The sequence below is a fragment of the Pseudopodoces humilis genome, chromosome 1, assembly GCF_049639895.1.
Source record: "Pseudopodoces humilis isolate 2021_Gansu_Grassland_sample_001 chromosome 1, ASM4963989v1, whole genome shotgun sequence".
Lineage (NCBI taxonomy): Eukaryota > Metazoa > Chordata > Aves > Passeriformes > Paridae > Pseudopodoces > Pseudopodoces humilis.
The window spans coordinates 29,839,363-29,858,730 of NC_142200.1; the positions used below are offsets into that span (position 1 = coordinate 29,839,363).

At 40.2% G+C, this 19,368-nt stretch overlaps 1 protein-coding gene across 3 annotated transcripts in view; it reads right to left on the bottom strand.

Annotated features, from left to right (window-relative positions):
* ZFHX4 (zinc finger homeobox 4) overlaps positions 1–17,612 on the bottom strand; it is a 149,617-nt gene extending 132,005 nt beyond the window's left edge. For 2 of the 3 annotated variants that reach the window (XM_014255448.2, XM_014255443.2), the window contains exon 1: positions 17,347–17,612. The gene's annotated coding sequence lies outside the window, so the exon portion shown is untranslated. Of the gene's footprint in view, positions 1–14,757; positions 14,829–17,346 lie in introns of those variants that run through there. The other variant, XM_088052438.1, reaches the window with a different exon arrangement.
* Positions 17,613–19,368: the final 1,756 nt, after the last annotated feature.

The following is a 19,368-nucleotide window of genomic DNA, read 5'->3' on the forward strand; positions in this document are numbered from 1 at the left end:
TTCTTTCCACAGCTTTAATGAAACCACTGCAGCTGTTCTCCTTTTAAAAGCAAGATCAGCAATCCCAGCTTGACAAAGCTACTGTGCAATACGTTTCTTTTGTTGTTGTTTGGTTTTGTCGTTTTAGGAAAATGTTGTAATCATTATGCAAGATGGGCCTATGTCTTAGGCTACTTCTGCAAACAGACTTGGCTTCTTTTTTTTTACCAGCCACGCTAGTTTGCATGTATTTGTTCTAATTGAATATTAATAGCTCACACTGCTGTTAGACAAGAACATGAACTGTAATTATCCTTCTAATTCTCGTTTTCATACCATATTTTTACCACCTGACAGAGGTTCTGTAATGATTACTTCATTAGTGATGAAGAATGGCCTAATCAGGTAAAGTATTGCTAGAAAACTCTTGTTTGCCAATACTAGGAGAAAGCATCAACTTTTTGCCTTTCATTCTTTATGGAGAAAGGTGCATCTGAATGATAGTGACCCAGTGAACATTAGAGCATTAATCACCTCCCTTTGTCTCATCTATGCAAAGTAGGATTAGAGTTAAAATGATGACTGCTTAATCCCTTTGATTTTCTTTTACTAAATAAATATTAATTTACAAATCAATCAGATCCTGTATTATAACACACACAATATACACTATGAAAGGTTATGTAAATTACACTCAATTTTACAAGCATGCCATTAATGGAACGAGCCCCCATGCTTTCCCTTTTCACTCCCCAAACCCCTGTTAAATTTGGAACTTCAAGTTAATAATCCCACTAAATACAAAGCTTAGCTATTGAATCCATATTCCTTTTTCCTTTAAAGAACTTCACTGCATCAATCATTTTAGGAATTAATAAATCATATTTACTGTGTTTATTCATATGTCAATACTCCCAATCTGTAAAGCTTTCACCATTTAATCTCTTTAACTCTGACCAAAGTTAGTTTACATTAGATGTTGTTTTAAACTCACATGGAGCTAAATTAAATAAAAGCAGCTAGAAAATTAATCCTAATTATCTTCATTAAAAATAACGCTGCCTGGATCCGTCACCTGTTCTCACACACTATGAAAGAGATCATTTGCATTCACAGCTCTTAAGAAAAAATTACAGAAATGTAGGTTTTCGCTTCATTAAACATAGGTCTAATTTAACAAAAATGTAATATTAACGTAAGTAAGTATACTAAAAATACTTTAATGATGTAAAACAGAGGAGTATAATCTTCTGAAGTGTGAATTATCACAAGCTTTGTGATTTTACTGAAGTCTGGATGTGCCCTCTGTCAGCATATTTGCAAGGTAAGAATGGATTGCAAAAGTAACAAATAATGACTAGGGAGTCAGAGTGGCTCTACACTATTCACCTAACCTCTCTGTTGTCTCGAAACAAACTGTGAAATAAATATTACAGTACTTTTTTTGCTCACATTTCTCTTTCTAAAAGTTACCACGAGGCAGGTAGTCAAGTAAACAGTCCAGGTCTCAGGGAGACATCACAACTCCAGATAAGGAAATACAATGAAAACAAAATATAAAGAATCTTGCTTTGAAGCAGATTTACAAGACTGCAAGACTCTTCTAATTATGCATCTGGAAAAAAAATAAATAAAAAAGCTGTGGTATTGTAGATCATGTTAAACATTTAAATATTACTCTGTATTAAAGTCAGCCTGGTCAGTGAAAATACAGGATGTTTTTTAAATGGTTTAGTTATTAATTTTTTTCTAGAATATTATCATGGCAAATTTGTTTTGTATTGCCAAGATCAGCTGGGCATTTTGTTTTTATTATGCATAGTCTTTTGTCATTTTTTTGTTCTGCAAGTTAATTTGACTGCTGTGCATAAGTGAAGTGAGCAATTCAGTAATTAACTTTGGTGTTTTAAAATGTATGAACTTTAATTAGATTTCATTATAAACAAACAAATGTCAACCATAATTATAAGCTCCTTGGTTTAACCACATATTATCCCTTTTCAAACAAACTTGATGTCAGACAAATTAAAATCAAGCAGCCAGCAATTTTGAGTTGAATTTTACATGATCTGCCAGTAACCTGATTACTTTAACTTCAATATCATTACAGGAAAAGTATTTCAAGAAAAATAATTACAAGAATTCCAACAGGAGACAAGCTTAATTGTATTGATTCAAAAGATGCATGTATATAGGAACCATGCTGAAGGAATAATGTTATCTTAAATCTACAGTTACTATTAAAATTATATTGTCTGGCATGAAAAAGGCAATTTGAGATCAGTGTCTGGAAAAGCAGAGATACAAAACTAACTGAAATAATTATCTTTACGCCATTATACTTTAAGCAACAAAATATCAGTGAGGAACAACTTGAAGGCATGAAGGTTTGCAGGTTTATTTACTGACTGGTGTATCTATTAGTACCAGGAACAAGTGGAGCTGTCAGGACATAATGAAGGTAAATGATTAGTTAGCACAGAGACTGAGCTCTTCTTCAATGCAATAAGAGTTAATTAAAGTTTACCACCAAACATCAACCAAAGCAGGATGTTGATCAGGTTTCAGCATTAAGTGCAAACAGACAATGGTTGGCAGCAATTAGTGCAGCTATCAAATGACATGCAATTATAATTATACATTTAAAACAGCTAAAGGCTTGTGGAAGGGAGGGAAGAATCCCATCAGCTTCTTTGACTACATACAGTCAAAGTGCAGGAAACAGGTATCAGATATATCACTTCAATATTGTAAATCAATAGAATTAAACAAAAAAAAAGGTTGTACAAGCACATTATCTGAAAAAGGACAATCCACTGTACATGAAATGGAAGAAATCTGCAGGCGACTCCTAACAAAGATAAGTACTAGTTAGATTAAATAAATTACTTTACTGCTGCCACTCACACTGACACGCATAAACAGGGAAGTGTTTGGGGTTTAAAGACTGGTGGCTGCAGCTTTATTACACATTTTTATGCCAGACTCAAGGTTACCTGGTATCTTTAGTCCCTGTGGCCACATTGACAGCATGAGAAGGCCCAGAAGGACCGCGGGCCCGAAGCCCATGACCACAAGAGCTGGTTTCACATGCTAGCTGCAAGCCTGCTGCGAGGAAGCCTGGGCTTACCAGAGGCAATTGCCTGGTACCTGAGCCACAGCCTAAGGCTGTGCCACACATCCCCTCCTCTCCAGCATGTGCACCAGCTCTGCCTGCTCCCAAACTTACGCCCAAGTCTTGGGAAAGAAATAGGAAGTGAGAGATTTCCACCCTGGACAAACGCTGCGCATCGCACAGCAGCGACGCAGACGCGCGAATGATCCAGAGCACAGCGAGGCTGGCGCTGCCACCGCCATGCGCTGCTCCTGTTCCAAGGCCTTGCGGAATGGTGGCAGCCACCAGATCCGCCATGCAACGGAGGCGGTAACAATTTTCTTCTCAGCCTCCCATTAAAACCAAAGGAAAGATGATAAAATTGCAGCAGCACCTTTAAGAGCAACACCAAACAAAGGGAAAAACTGCTGTCGGCCCAGTGCCGACAGCCTGCTGAACGCCCTGTTAAAACACCCCCAGTTCTGCAGTATCAAACACACTGGGCAAGCAGCAAAGCAGGTAAACAGCCATTATTAACTGGAGTAGCCTCACAGACAATTAGCTACACAAATCTAGTATCTAGACAATTCTCAGTAACTGCTCCACGCCCTGGAGGTGGAATAACTCACTCTCACTCACTCCTCTTGGGCTGGCGTAAGTGCAGGTAGTGGGATTACCTGGTTAAACATCTACACTACTCCACATCAGCTGATTAAGTCTGGCAAGAAGGATTCCAACCTCAAAGAAATCAAGATCTCTTCAGCATTTTTATGGACAACACAGTGGGAAAAGCACCGTGCTCTTCCTAGGTATGTAACAGGAAGCAAGACAAAGCTTTCCAGCAGACAAGTAGCAGGTTTCCAAGAAAGCTAAGCTGTGACAAATTAAAACCTGATGATGAGAAGAGCAAAGGGGTTAGACAGTAGGATTCATTGCTGAAGGATACCACTGAAACCACGAATCTACCAAGATTTAAAAAAAAAGAATGGAAACTGGCTGCCAAAATTACCCAGAGTTATTGTAATGAATGTGAGCAAAACAAAAACAAAAACATAAACATAAATTGTAAGGGATATTAAATCTTGTTTTTCAGAGGTCTAAAAAATTTGCATTTGCAATCTTGCCAAGGCAGGCGTATACAATAGATTATCCTACATCTGCCTACTGTGATATTCTTCAGAAGCATTTTGCACAGACTAGTCAAAGAGAGAAGAGGCTGGCCACCACAGAGTCCCAGTTTGGCAATCAGTATGTTTTTATATTATGAATTACCCCCTGAGTAAAGAAGTGTCTACAGCAGGGAGACTATCATTATATTTTATTTTAACTAACCCATGCAAAAAGACCATCAGCATCAGTCCGTTGTTTTAATTTTGCATAAATTTCCACTGTGTCAAATTCAGTAAACCTTCTTTTAAGATTGTAAACACTGTATTTTTTTTAATGCCCTTTTTTTTATTATTTTTTTATTTTAGAAAGAAACCCACATGCATATGCAAAATGCATTAGGATGGGTTGCATTAGTATGTTGGCTACCAGTTCTGATTTTCACTGGAAAGTGCACACGTTCACATTGCTAAAATTATTTTAATAAAATGCTTTACTGCTTTTCATAGTTCCTGGGCTGAAGCCTAGAGCAGTTCTACAGATTTTTTTTTTCCCTAACAAACCTCATTTTCCCAACTAATTCTGTTATGCTAGGGATTTGTGCACAGAGTTGGCTAATCCCAGTATTTCCCTAGAGCTGCATCTAAGCTATGGCCCACTCCCAGCACAAAAGTGTCTCCAAAAGCCCTTTCGCCCCCTTCAGCACTGATACACTCATTGGTCCTGACATTTTCACTTCAGCCATGACAAATGAGCTGATGGCTGTGATCAGATTGCACACGAGGACTGCTTTATCAAAGACGTATCATTAACTCTCATCACTGTCTTCCATTATGACTCTTTTGGTCAAATCTGTTGTGAAAATGCAAGTGAGTTTAAAAATATAACCAAAACATAGCAACAAACAAACTTCATTAAAAAGCAGGAAAAGAAAACCAGACTCGGACGGGATCAGAAAGAGTCTAGCGTTAACTAAATGTTTCTCTGGGGATTTAAGTAACTGTACTCAACCTCTGCCCCAGTGCAAACATGGCAGTTGACCGTCTTCGAAAGGTCCCTTCCCCCATTGCGGACTGTGAGCACTACTTTGCCTTTTTTAGAGAAACAAAAATATAGCAGCAGCCATCAAATATGTCTAAAAACAAAGTCAACTTTTTTTTTCCCTTTTTAGTCTCTGAATCACTTCACATTCTGTGTGTCTGCTCTTATCAAGATATGTTTCTCAAATAAATCCCTTAAAGAATATAAAATTTTCATTTGAATCGCAGCCACATAATCATACTGTTTTCTGACTCACATTAAAAACACCAACATAAAGCACTGTCTGAAACAGAAATCGCTCAGCTCCCTATGAATACCACAACCTTTCTGTCAAGTTAGAACCTAAGTTCCAGTTACACGGTTCTTGTTACATCTAGAGGCTTTACAAAGTATATATTTGTTGTACCGTATTCTAACAATTCATCTGAGAATACACATCTAGCAGAGTCAACTGTAACACAACAGATCTTGGGAATGGAGGTCATGCTTTGAGATAAAGTGCTATTCACTTTTGGACCATGCAAGAAGCTCTTTATTCCTGTTCTTATTGGCATCAGTTCCCCCTTACCAGAGCAAGAACAAAGCCAAGTGCTCGTGTGAGGTTTATGAATAAATCAGAGGTGAGCCACTTTAAGTGCTGCCCATGATTTCCTTGTTGACAGTGAGCACTTAAACAGGCTTCTATGACCAGCAACTCCTGGCAAACCTTAATGGCTCCTAATCTGTACCCTGCTTCATTTCAGGAAAGAAATGACCTACCCCAATTTTTCTCAAGTCTTCACCTTTTGGGCAACTACTGTCCCACCTTTTTATGAAATTCACATTTGGGGACTGTCCTGTTTCAGTGCCAAGTTTTCACATAACACACAACATAAAAATCACCATTTTTTTTCCTTGAAAACAAATGACAGCTAATAAAATATTATTATGCTGTGCAGCCTAAGTAATTCCCAGACAAACCATTACACAATTTGGCGTTTGTTTAAATTGCATAGATTTTTAAATTAACCTAAAAGATATGCAGTATATTTGCCTCCAATTATTAAAATAATGTAAAAAATAAGCTGAGAGCAGACTCAACCCTTCTGTACAGCTACAGCTGAAATCAGGAATGTTTATAAATCATTACCACTGAACGTGTTTTAAAAATTCAAACAGCCTCAAAATCTATTTTTAAATAATACTAACATCGAAAATCAAACTAATTTCAACAGTACACTCTTTGCTGGGCCAAACAAATCTGGTCTGGGAACATTAGAATCCAGCTGTGGCATGACACTAGGTGTTTCAGTATGTACGTCTTTGATGCACAAAACCACTCAGAGAGCTACGCTGTTCAACATTAAAGCTGTATCCTGCATGGAGAATAGATTTCAACATGGAATGAAATTCTTCATTTTTAAGTACGGTCTCTCCCTCACAACGCCTCTTCTTCCCCCCGCCCCCCCCTTTTTGACATGTCACCATCTCCAGATGGCTGAATTGACTCTGTAGTAGCTGAGTTATTGTCAGGCTCCCTGTTTCTGCTCTACTTAAATACTAACATTTTTTTACTCGGCTGTCTCTTGTTGCCTTTCCACCCACTCGGGAAGCTGTGATTCCAGTGAGCGCTCCCCTCGGGGCCAGGGGCCGGCTGCCTGGCAGCGCAGACCTGCCGCTGCTGGAATTGCGGCGGGTGCCTCAGCAGATGACGCTCTTCTTTGCAAGGGCCTGATCCAAACCTGGGGAAATCGATGAGGCGGCGCTGGACTTTGGAACAGGCCCTCAGACAAAACTGGAAACTGCAAAAATACTGCAGAAACCACCCCGTCGAGCGAGAGAGAAATCCTCGGCCCAGACCAGCTAGGACTTAAACTCCAGTGATGCTTTTCACTGGAACCAAAATGTCTGTCCCAGTGCACTGACAGACAACTCAGTGAGAAATTGTATTTTTCTTCCCTACAGAAATCAGTTGCTCCTGCTGGAAAAAGTCCCAAAGCACATTGCTTTGTTTTAGCAGAGTGGCTCGTGGTTTTTTGTGTGCATGGGGTGGCACTTCCCACCCCAGAGATAACTGCACTGCAATGGCAAAGAAAATTTTTTTTTTTTTGTGAACAGTTTGTGAAAAGTCAAAGGAACTGAGAGATTGAGGGATAACCTATGCCATATAACTAAATACTTTATTTTAGAAATGTTACATTTTCTTTAATTTAAACTCTTGGTGCTATGAACAAAATCAATAACCATATTTCAATTTAAAAAAAAAAACAAAAAAACCAAACCAGAATAAAACAGAAAAGGACCTGAGTAAAACACACAGGAATAAATTCCCTGTTTAAGGAGCTACTTTTCACTCAGAGCTTTATTTTCTGGAGTGAGGAAGGCACGGGAAGTGTTAGGTGGTAAACAAGGAGAATCTTAATTAAAGGTGGACAGCCATGGTTTCTCAAACAGACAAACCACCTGCATTTGAAAACATCATGTAACACCTGGCAAATCCAAGGATATTTTTTCCCCTCCATTGTTATGAAAGTTCTGGTCCCCTGGTTACCAAAAATCAAAGGACCATCCCCAACAGATAGACAGAAGTAATGCTTCGGCCATGAAAAGAGATTATTTTTATCTGTTACACTACCATCTTCTGGGACAAGTGTGGAAACAACTGGGATTATTCCAGGTTTCCATCAGTGCCCCAAACACTGGAGCACTACCAGTGACAGGTGCCTTGTCATCTCAGATTAGGTGAATTTATAAGGCAGCCTCTGTGTCAAAACAGGGAGGAGCAACCTTCAGCAGCAGCCTCTCACAGACCCTCAGCTCTGCTGTTACCTGGTAAAAGGAAGAGAATTGACCCTGCTCAGCCTCTCTGGAAAACTTACTTACAGACCTTCCCGTGCCTTCCTTAAAAATGGAAATGGTAGTACAAAAAGAGGAGATGAATCCTTTTGAATTTTATTTTATGGGATTATTATCAAGTGGTAACTACAGGCCTGATTCCTTTTTTCCATTAATATCAAAACTGTTTGTCTTGCCAGTTTTACACTCACATTGTTCCTCTAAATTCAGGGCAGTAATTGTTAAATCAGTTTGGGGTGAATAGGAAGAATCTAGTTCTTTTGCTTATATGATTCATAGGCCTTTTGTATATACTTCTTTGTTGCAAAAACAGAATATTTGTCCACTTAAACACAGTTTTAAATGTATATCTAGTGTGCACATCGCCTTTTCTGCAGACACTGCTGCAGCCTATATGCCAAATGTTTGTTCTGAGGCATGGAAAGACCATGGTCTTTCATGTTACCTAGAGCCTTTAGTTTGTGAACTATTGACCTGAAGGACTATAACACCTTCTTAGGACCTGGGATAACCGATCAGATCACTGTGAATATTAAAAGTCTGCTAGATTTGTCTGTAAAGCGATCCCAGTTTATGTATGTGTCTTTAAAATTTTTCTCAAAAATACAAAAAAGCAAATTAAATATAATTCAGACAAATCACAATCTAAATCTCTCTCTCACTCCCTCCTTTTTCTTTTCTTTAATTGAAAGCCGATTCTGAGTAATGTGAATGTAAAACAGTGTCTTGATACAGGAAACTTTTATTTTGACCATATAACTTAGTTAAACCATTCCTCAGAATATTTTTTTTAAGCTGAAAGTGTAATTCCTCCACAAGTCTGCCATGTTTCAGTCTGGCGCAAACTTTTCTGGTTAGTTTGGAACACGGCAAAAGTTGCAATAATAATGAAAATACTGGTATAAAACTGCTATAGAGTGACTATTTAAAAAAAGGAATAGAGTGACATGTATTATAGACTAAACTTCCTGCTTTTACTTTTCCAAAACAAGTTTATCTTCACAGGTCTGCAAAATCCTGCTATCAATAAATGTGTTTATTATCCCTTTCAAAAACAACAAATCTCAAAAATTACCAAACAAAACCTACTAGGTTTGTTATACCTATTTGGTAAAAGCAGTTCATACAAGTCTTAGTTTCGCCTATCTTTTCATCTGTTCACATAAACATATTTTGTGTTACATCTTATTCTTTAAAATCTTGAATCTCAGAATCTCGCTGTGCTGGGTTTCTGCCCATTCAGAAAGAATGCAGACATCACATAAGTTATTATTAACCCATGTGTTATCTAGTTCTACAGTGGCTGGAACTTTGCCAGAGACAACACATGGTGCTTGGTTAACAATATTTTAAAATATAAATTAATTTATTTTTTTAATTAACACATTTTCCTTATAGAAATACACTAATAAGCTCTTCCCAGAATGAAAGATATACCCTAAGCATATTCCTTTCAAAGAAGTTTTAAGGAATTTCATAAAGTAAGCAGCAAAACAGTCTATAACCTCCAGAAGGTCTTTATCTTTGAAAAAAGAGAATTTTTGTGACTATTCTTCCCAAGCACTTTCTGCACTTACAGTTTTGGTTCATTTACCCATAAGCAATCCTAATTTCTTAGAGGCATCTCCAACGTTTAAATATTATCAGATCAAGCCCAATACTGGACTAACAAGCATTTATAAATAAATGTTCTGCAAACTGGAAAAAAATCCCCAAAACAAGTTAATATTTAGTCTGACTACCAAGAGTTTTCCACAGTAGCTCTAAATCGGTAATTATGTTGACCTGATGAAAAAGAGAGCCTATTTAATATGCACACATACAAATAATTATTCACACTGCATTTGATTTACATATGTACAAAAGAACCACTTCCCACTTTCAAAAGTGGCTCAACACTTATGGTATTTTAACTGCCCTAATTACTGTTGAGAGAACATAATTAGAAGCACTGATCACATTGTCAACAGCTAACCAGTTGCAGCCCTGGCTGGGGGCCTGATCCTGCGCTGGCTGGAGGCGGAGGGGGCCAGCGCTGACTGCAGGAGGAGGCCAGGGCCCTTCTCGCCACCTGAATCTACAGGAATCCAAATGTTTCAAACAACCTGAGTACGCTGACACAGTCACACTGAACAGCCCGCTCCTTGTGTGCATGTATCAATTGCTATTTCGGTAAGCTTTCTCTGTTTTCAAAGGCGAGCAAACAGAGTAATTTTTTCCCCAGCAAGGCTCCTATACCACTTAAACACTTAGCACTGAGTCAGAATTCATAACTTTTTCCAAAGGAGAAACAGTTTAATAATTAAAACAGATATTGACTAAACCCTGCTTCCTTGAATACCAAACTTTTATTAGATTATTATGTGTTGATGCATAATTTCCATTGGCAACTTTTAAAGCAGCTCCTTCCCTCCCTGACGGCCCCTGTCCTCCCTCTTTCTTTCCCCCAAGCAAAGTGCTGGGAATCCTTCATACCCAATAGTCAATATTTGGTTTGCCTGTCATGTTCCTGGAGCTCCCCTCCATACAAACCTGTGTTTCTTATCCTTTCGCTGCACTACTCTCGTACGTGTTACTTCACATGATGATGTAAATTCAGGGCATCTTAGCAATTTGCTAAAATCTGAGCTTCTGCTTGTTTTCTCAAGCCTTGGACAAACATAACTTTGGGGAGAGCTGAACATAGGCATAAAGAAAGAGGAGCCTGCATTTTCATCTTCCTTTCATCTCAGTCATTCAGTCAACCATTCAGTGCCCTATTCAACAGAGCTTTTCATTATGCAAAAAAATGCTAATCCTTTTCCGATGCTTTCACACTTGTATAAACCCCCATTCCTTCGACTGAAAAGCAATTATATCAGTTTACCTTTCTGTCAAAAACAGGATTAATATTCCAATACCAGAATCTCCTTTATTTTCCTATCTTTTGCTTTAGGAAACTAGAGATTATTAGTGGCGGTATTCCTTAGAGCAAGAATACATTATTTTAAATATGATTATTTTAGCCAAAGCACGAGGGGGGAGGGAGAGAGAGAGAAAAAAAACTTCAGTTGCTGCGGAAACTCTTTTCAGTGACAGAACTGACCTTCCCTTTGCAGAGGCCTGAATAGAATGAGCCTCACTCTGGTCTATTAATCAGAAACAAATTATGAAAGAATGTGGCTGGACTGGTTGACACTATCCTGTCTTGGGAGACTCAGTAACAGCCTAGTAACAATGTCCTCTTCATGGGTAATGAACAGCCATGACAAATGGGGCAGAGAAACTATTTATTTGCATATGCAAATTCTCACACAAGGGAAACATGTACAAACAAGTGTCATTGTAAGGTGGATTAGGCAAACAACGCTTTCTTTTTAGGACACTCTGCAGCCCAGAACATTAGTCAGCACAATTAAACCAGTCTCCATGGAGACTAATGAAATTTCACCATGGTATGAGTTAAATTAGATAGCTAGTTATGTGTTTTCACAATCCAACTTGAAATCCATTATTGTTTCAGAACAATACAGCAATTGTGCCTGGCTGATCTTTGCCAGCTCAACAAGCTCCTAAGTTGACAATTTGCATATGTTAATATAATTAAGCACTAATTACATGAAACTTGTACATATTCACATGCACTTTCCCTGGGCGCTTCTCAGTTTGAACCTTGGCCAAGTCTTTAACCCTTTGAATGAATTTGGAGTAGCAAAGCTCTGCCTTCTGGGTACAGCCCCAAGGCAGATGCAGAAAAGCTCTTCATTTATAAACACAAAGCTTAACCTGGCTTCTCATATTTCTATCAACAGGCTAGAAAACATTTTTGTATGTGGTGGGGTAGGAGAAAGGCCGAGAGGTGGAGGGAGCTGGATTGGAAGTACTTTAGAGACCCAGCTCTGGTGACCTTTTTGCATATGAAAGCACAAATATTTGCCCACCTAACAGGTCACAAACACACGTATTGCCATTGTCACAGGTCTTCAAGACCCAAATTGTCAAAAACTAGACTGGGTTTTATGTCAGAGCTCTCAGATCCACAAAAATGGGAAAAAGAAAAGGAAAAAAAGAGCAAGCAGTAACTAATGAGCTTTACATAAATATATGCAGAGGCAATTAAGCAGTGTTAATTACTATGACAGCAGTTAATTGAATATAATTAGATATTTTAAGCTACTGACTAAGGCATAGTTAAGATTAATTTTATTGAGATTAATTGTAAATAAGAATAGATTAACTGTGTTTTGACAGGCATAAAAAGTAGATCTGCAAATTAACTAGGAGAGCAGAAACTAGCACAAAAATCATATATTATCTTAATGTCACACCTCAGAATCATCTGCTCAATAAACATGACTTTTCAAACCCAAACAGACAGGAATCTTGAAGAAAAACAAACAGCTTGCAGAGATTAAAGAGCCTTTTGTCCTTTTTCATGTGCATTTCTTTTAGCAGACTAAATTAAGCGAGTCTGGTGTACGTTTTTAGGAAGGAACATTTCACACTGAATGGAAAAAATGTTCTATCACATATGAAATTCATGCAGCTGTGCGGAACCTAGTCCAGATGGTCTAAGACTATAAAACAACACTAAATGATAGACAGTAGGGCCTTCCCAAGATTATGTGATAAAGTCACAACCTCATATTTTGACTTAAATTTTCTGTCATATATTGTTTCCTCCCAGATCAGATAGCTCCATTTTAATTTTTAACTGATCCTGAATATTCAATGGAAACTCTCAATAAACATTACTGATAAGCATATGAGCATAAATCATAAAATATTTGCAAAATGCCCCCTTAGCTTCATTCAGACAATGCTGAATTCGAAGTCTCCTGGTCCCCCCACAATACTGAACTGTTCACACCACTTAGCTTAAATAGGTAAAAATGCCTGGGTTTAAATATGCTTAAAAAAACCACCAAAACACATTCTACCAGCAGATTAATTCATGCATGCTGCTTAAGAAAATTAACAACAAGGCTGAAGAATGCTGAACAAATCACTAATAAGAAAGGAGCTTCAATTGATTTTGAAATAAATCAATAGGTGATTAACACAATATTTTTAAAGCAGTAGAATGTATATATATTATATAAGCATATATATTATATTTTCAATACCTTTTTAGCTCTTAATCGAACAAGGGCTTTACAACAGTGAGCATGTCCCTATATTGACTATCAACTTCTCTGGAATGCCTTTAGTCTTTTATAACGAAAATCCAAAAAACCGTCTGTGAAACAAGGCTACGACAAGCCATTCTGCAGTGAAAGATTTTAAATCATCCAGCCTCTTCTAATAGACTTGAGACTTATTGAGGTAGAAACCATAAAAAATGAAGAAGGGAAATTTAATCCCTGAAATATTGATTTGCACATTAATATCATATAGGCAGAGGGCAATTTGGCTTCATGGAAATGACACATTGTCGACCCTTGGTGAAGTCAGAGCCAATCTAACTGCTGAACATGTCTGAATCTCAAGAGTTATTAAGGGCTTCCCTTCTTGCCTTTATGACTTTTCTTCAGCCTACCAATGCAATCTTAAATGTATTATCTTTAAGAAATAATTGTAAAACCTCAGGGGTTTTCCAGTTAATGGAAGGGAGGCTAAACCACATCAGATTCTGAAATGCAACATTAAACCCTTGCAATCAACAAAACCACCTCAATTCTCATCCATCCAGTGCAGGATCTAATATTGTTATTAGAGATAATCAAATTTCATTGTGTAAATTTAGGCTCATGGTCAGAATGGAAGCAGTAAATTCTGCAATATTAAACAGTGATTTTTCTCAGCCCCCTTTATACGTTCTTTCATGGTGCACTATCTTCAGAAATAAACCTAAACTATTGAAAAATCAAGGAACACATCTGTCGCCCTATTCTGAAAGATGCACGCAATGTTGTTTGCCATCTCCCCAGCTTTCCTTTAGTTTTAACTTGATCTAGCGGATAAGTTCCATTTTAGAGAATAATAAAGCAGTATCACTGCATAAACCAAACAGCAGGTACTATTACTGTGACTTACACAGATGGTTTACCTGACCTTTCTTTGTTCCTGGGGTAGGTTTCACTTTTGCAGATTTACGACTTTTCCCTCTATATTTCATTGACCCTCTATGTTCATTATCATAAAAATGAAAATTATTGAATACATGTTTATGTTGGCAAAGTCCAAAAAGCCCACGACTAAAGGATAAAGAGATGCTACAATGCACTGTGTGGATCTCTAGATCGTACACTATAAATATTCAAGCACAGATAACACGAATAACTGAATAATCCTGGTGAGCCTCAGCTCTGGAGCCAGGTGCAAGAGGTTAAAACAGCTGGCTAGCCATCTTTTATTTTGTGTGCCTTCCTACCGGCTGAAACCGCAAACCCTGAAAACTAGCAGATATTCCCTCAAGGTTGATAGTCTGATTTTTTTCATTTCAACCAGTTTAGTAGGATCCCCCAGTAGAGAAAAGACAGAAACTCCTTAAATACAGGCAGTTGAATAGGAAGTGGAGCAATGATGATTAAGGCTCTTCCCCCCCCCACACATCCCCCAACCTTCAACCCCCCGTTTATTTCCACGATCTTCTTTGTGCACCTTCCCATCCAAATGTTTGTATTCCTTATTTCAAAGAAAAGCACTCCGGATCGTTCTGTCAGTTTTGCCAGTAAATATAAAGTAAAACAAGTGTTGATGGCACTGAGAGTGTTACATACCCAGGCTGTGTTTTTGCATTGCTCTCAATGGAAGCGATCGATGCCCATGTCACAGTCGCGTCCCAATCGCAGCCAAGTCTCTGCCTCAATCTAACCAACAACAGGCAGGGCTGCAAAGGCTTCTCACTACCTCTTCCATCCATCCACCACCAAACTAAAAATATAATGCTACATATGATCTTTTTAAACACTCCATCACCGCTCCTAAGGATCGAGCCACTGCAAATCCAGGGGAAACACGATTGGAAAAAAAAAAAAAAAAAATACACCATCAAAAAAAAAACACCCTCACAGCAGCCACCCCAAAAGCACCCGAGCCCTCTCTTTCCACTCTCTGGCTCTCCTCCTGCCAACTACATAATCCTTGATAAAACTGGAGCAAGGCTAATAAAAAGAAAATTTAAAAAAAAAAAAAAAAAAAAAAAGAGGACGGAATGGAGCCGAGGAAATGCAACTGTCAGAAAACGGGATGGTCAGACTTCCTGAGTGAACCTGCCTGTGTCTGGCTTAATGTAAATCTCCACCATCTTCAGCCTGGCAAGTTGTCTTTTGGTTGGGCTTTTTTTTTTTTTTTTTTTTTTTTTTTTTTTTTTTTTTTTGGTGGGGAGGGGGGTGTTATGTTTGCGATCTCTGCCTTGGTACCTAAGGAGGAAGAGGAGGAGGAGGAGGGTGTGTTACTGAATGGTGGCTAAAGCCTCCTCGGGACGGCGCTGAGGTGAAACAGGCTGAACCCGACTGATGTGGCTCCTCTCTCGGTTGGACCCAGTGCCCTAAGCAGCCGATGAGAGACCCCCGGCCGCCCGGCTCGCAGGTAACAAAAGAAATACCAACCCGTGTGTTTTCTGCTGCCGCTGCTGGGGAGGCTGTGGGGGTGCGGGGGGGAAGAAGATGCAGCAGGGGAGGAGTGGAGGGGAACAGCCGTAAGTTGGCATCGGATGGGGGGGAAAGTTTATTAGCGATTTTGTAGGAAATTTCATGTCAGGAAAGACGGGGAAGCAGGGACGCGTCTGCCATTAGCCGCCGTGATGGGAAGGGATGCACTTGATTCTGGCACGAGCAGTTAGAGCAGGAACCAACTGCGGCTCGCTGTTTATGAGCTTATTTTTTCCTTCTTCCTTTTTTTTTTTTTTTTTTTTTTTTTGTCTACTGGCTGTCTTTTTTTAATACACCTTAGCCCTCGGTCCAAAACAAAAAAAATGAGCGCCTGTCCCGCAAAACAACCACCACTCCCTTTGAAAAAAATCTCAGAAAGGCTTCGCTGAAAGCAGTCCCCCGACCCTGCCCACGAGAGCCTTTCTTACGGAGCGGCTCGGCCCGGCTCGGCTCAGCCCGGCTCGGCTCAGCCCGGCTCGGCTCAGCCCGGCTCGGCACGGCGGGGATGCCGCGGGCTCCCCCCCCGCCCGGCCGGCACCCGCCCGCAGGCAGCGGCACCGAGCATCCCCGCATCCCCGCCAGCGGGGCCGCTCCGCGCCGAGCCGAGCCGAGCCCGGCCAAGCCCAGCCCAGTGCAGCCAAGCCGAGCCGAGCCGGGCCGGGCCGGGCCGGGCCGCCTCCCCGCGCCGCGCGGCGAAACTGACAGAGACGCAGAGCGCGCTCCTAACGGGCTCCTCTTCCTCCTGCTGCCGGAGCCGGCAGCCAGCAGCGATCCCCCTGCGCACACACACACACACATACACGCCCGCACGGCCACCCTGCCTCTGCTCCTGAGAAACCTACCTGCAAAAGAAAAGGGGGGAGAAGGAGGGGGGGAGAGGGGAAAAAGCACCCCACAACCTTGTCCTGTACACGCGCACGCAGTCAGGGTCCCCATTGCCCTGCTGGCATCCCCCCCCTCGCCCGAAAGCGAAAGTTTGAGAGGCCGAGGGGGGTGGAGATGAGGAGGAGAGGCAAGAAGGGTGGGAGAGCAGAATGTGCCTTCAAAAGGCACCTCAAAGTTTTGGGGGGACCGAGCTGAGAAAGAAGAGTGCGAGCTGTACAGGGGCTGGCAAGGGATGACTTCTGACAGCGGTAAAGTCTTTCTTAATCTGACAGTGCTCCCCACCTCCCCGAGCTCCCTAGAAAAAAGCAGCGAAATAAAAAGTGGGGGGCATCCCCCGAACCTCTTCTGCAAAGCGAGCAGGGTCCTCCACTTAATCTGAAAGTTACAGCCCGAAAGAGGAAAAAGAGGGAAAAAAAAAAAAAAAGAAAAGAAAAAAGAAAAGAAACCCACAACCCCAAACCAAAACAAAAAAAAAAATACACAAACAAAACGTAACCCCCGGAATAAAAGAGAAAGGCAGTGAGAGAGAGAAAGAAGGGACAGAGAAAAAGCATCCCCTCCTTCCGAAACGAGAGCAAATACTGTACCTAAAAGTGGGGAAACAGTCAGAAAAAGGGGGGAGAGAGAGAGGGGAGAGGTACATGGGATCTGGGGATGTGAGTGTGTGTGTGTGTATGTGAGAGAGAGAGAAAGAGGCACAGAGAGAGGGGGAGAGAGAGAGAGAGCGAGAGCGAAATATCAAAGATTGTGCAAGATCAGCCTGGAAAGATAATCGATACTCGACCTAAATTTAACACAAACTACTCAATAAAAGTTAAAGAAAAAACTTACTTTCCATTTCCCCTCGCAGTTCCTACTGGATCTTCGCCTCTCTTTTTTGTTTTGCTTTATTTACTTAACAGCTGATCACATCCAAGTAAACGAGAGAAGGTTCATTAAAAAAATAATAAAAAAAAATAATCCTCCAACTTTATTGGGTGAAAATAAAAATGATTGAGCAAGAAGTGGGGGGCATGGAGCGGTCCTTTGGGGTCCGGGAGTTGTTAAAGCATGTGCCGACCGCGGTCTCGCTGTTTGGTTGTGAAGGGGTTGGGAAAAGGAGGAAAGGAAATGAAAATCCGATATGTCTTTATTCTGCTAATTATTATCGTTTTAGCCCTGTTTAAAAAAATGGCTGATTAAGTTGAGTGCGCATGTCTTTGTGTGTCTATTCCCGATATGCACTCTGGGAATGAGAGAGAGAGAGAGAGAGAGAGAGAGAGAGAGGGGAGAGAGAGAGAGAGAGAGAGAGGAGAGAGAGTAAAGAGAGCGAGGGAGAGGGAGAGCGAGGGAGAGGGAGAGGAGAGGGAAGAGGAGAGGGAGAGGTGTAATTAGTGAGGTGATCAACATTCTCCGGGCTGCAAATGACGCGCAGCCCCGGAGCCGGAGAAGCCGGAGCTGCCGCGGCTGCCGGGGGCTCGCCGGGGCTGCGGGAGCCACAGAGCCAGCCCAGAAAAGAAGGGGCAGCAGAAGGGAGCTTATGGATACAAACACAAGTCTGCAAACTTCATTAGTAACACAGACACACACGCACAGGCACACAAAGTAGATGGCCAGGGAAAATTAAAAAAAAAAAAAAAAAAAGAAGAAATAAAAAAAAAAGGGTGGCAGACTTGCTTTTTTACTGTTCGGAAACTTAAAAACAGACGGGTCCAAATTAATTACTGAATTATTGCATCAGGGAGATATTTCTTTCTGTCTGTCTGTCTGTCTGTTCATCTTTTACATTTTCTCTCATTTAATGGGTATTTAATGAAAAAAAAAAATGCATCCCATTTTTTGAATGGTCTAATGAATGTATGACACATCTGCAAAAGGAAAGGTAATATATCTAAGACAGAGAGCAACTACCCGTACGGAGATAAAGACAGATTTATTTACACATACACACACAAATATACACATGTGCACGTTCACATCCTACGTCGTTTTTACACTAATGCACATACACCCAGCACACACACAATCACACAAAACATAGCGCACTTTTATTTGTTGACCACCATGTAATTGCTTGGAGACACCAGCAAAGTAAAAAGCAAAGCCTTACAAAATATACAATATCAACTGTAAACAGTCTTGTCAAAATGAAGTAAATATCAGCCCAGGGAAAGGGTCTCTTTGCATACAATGCAGGTTTTGTGCATATACATGCATCATCTTCCAGTTTCCCTGCAACTATTGATATTTTATTAATATTTTATCTGCTATATTTTACCAGACATATTTCATTCTTGGGGGGAGGGGGGCACACTATTATGATGAAAAGTAGGGTAAAATGTACAGATGTCATTATAAATCGGAATCTTCTACAAATATTTTCCTGTGTGGGATTTAAGAAGATTGCTTCTCATTTGAAAATCTAATTATCTTAACCTAATACTGCAGATGTGAATATGACTGACACTTTCATTAAAAGATAATTAACTAAAACTAGGAATAGACATACTTTAAAATACCCCCTACTGAAGATAAAAACATGACTATTCAAAGAGCATCCAAATACACCGCAGGAACACGTGCAGATTTTTGATAATGCTATTCCAGAAATGGGTATACCAGAAATGGTCACTAAGTCACAGTTACATGCAGGAGATATTTACAGTACCAAGGACCCTGCACAGGTGAACCGTAACCTTAGAGTTGACATGCCTTTGAAGTTCGTGATTCCTGCGATACACATCAAAACCTTGTCTTAGGCCTTAAACACTAAAAACCAGCAGGAAGGTTTTATCACAACCTTCCATTAAAAGCACACATGCACAATAACAACAACAAACCAGCAAAAACCAGGATGGCAGAAACATACACCTC